We start from the raw sequence: 1,486 nt of genomic DNA, 5'->3' as shown, positions 1-1,486 counted from the left end.
AAGCATTAATATTACCTTGTTTCTTAGTTCCTTCTGGGTGTTATTGAGAAATAAGAGTGTTTTAGGCCTCCTTCCCTCCACTTTTGGTTTGTTTATGAAAGCAAGATAAATAAATTCTTGATTTTTTATTTTGTTAATTGGGCCATATTATGTCTACTGAATATTAAAACTTAAAACCAAAGAATCAGTACACAAGAAACATCTCATACTTAGGTGATTCATCTATTAATATGTGCTGTTGTTTTTGTGATTACACGAACTATGTGTGTAATTTTTTTTCCTCCCCCTTCCAAATCTGTCTGTGTGAAGCTCAGGACTACAAACAGTAGAGGGCTCTGGACTAACATCGCTCTTGTGATGTTCTGGGTTGCTGGATTGTGTGCCAGTGAGAGAAATAGTTTTACAGAGCATTAGGTTTTAACACAGTAGAATGAAAAAGTGTGCGCTAGAACATCCAGTTCTCTGATATATCAAAAATTTAGAGGTCAGAATATTAGATAAAGACTTTATCCATAGCTACCCGAAGCATAGGTCCTGTAATGCTAGGAACGAACTGAAGGTTCAGGAGGATTTGACTTTCCACTGGAAAAAGCCCCCAAATGGAAACCGGTACATGAAGAAAGTGGCTTTTCTCACAGCTGATGATATATACAGAATGAAAATCTGAAGTAAAAATTAGGCCTTTTAAAATGCTGTAGGAAGAGTCTATTCAAGTGAGGAGTTAAATGAATACAGCTGAGCTGGAGACTGGATCCTGCTGAAAGCAAGACAGGAATCAATGTTTAATTTAGCTCAATAGTGCTGTCAGAAAGACATTTCTCTTGTTATTTAAATATTAAAAAAAATCACAAAACTAGACACAATTTTATAGAAGTAATATTTTAAGAACTGATTCTAGTGAATATTAAAAGGAAGGAAGGATTTTACTGTGACTAAAGCACTAACCAGGGATTTGCAGATGTAGGTGTGATGCCTGGCAGTGCCACAGATTTTCAACTGGTCTTGATCAAGTAATCTATTTAAACCTGGGTTTTAATCTGTAAATAAAAATGGGAATTATAAGAAGTAAAAAGGGGATAGGGCAATGATGTTGTATTGAAGACCACATGGTTAGAAAAAGCGGACATCCAGGGGATGTTGCTCAATTGGTTGTGTAATTTCTATGTAATTTCTTGTCAGTAGATCTACTTGAGCTTGTTTTTACCCTAGAATTCGATAATGAGTTGAGTACCTAGGGAATACACATATCAGGGTATGTTTGGATAATGGGAGCATGTGTGTGTTAATGATACAAGTCTTGAATTTAGAGGTTTAGCAGTTTCAGCAAATTAGAAAACTCAAAAGACCCAATGAAATGTAATAGTAAATTGATTGCATCTATGTATCTTCTTTTAATACCTAGCAGATATTTTTTCTGTTAACAAAAAATGGGGAAATGGCATATAAACAGGCATGCACACAACCCAAATTTTCAGTTATTATTGCC

This window comes from Columba livia, chromosome 2, assembly GCF_036013475.1.
Source record: "Columba livia isolate bColLiv1 breed racing homer chromosome 2, bColLiv1.pat.W.v2, whole genome shotgun sequence".
Lineage (NCBI taxonomy): Eukaryota > Metazoa > Chordata > Aves > Columbiformes > Columbidae > Columba > Columba livia.
Note: the sequence above shows the minus strand (reverse complement) of the source record.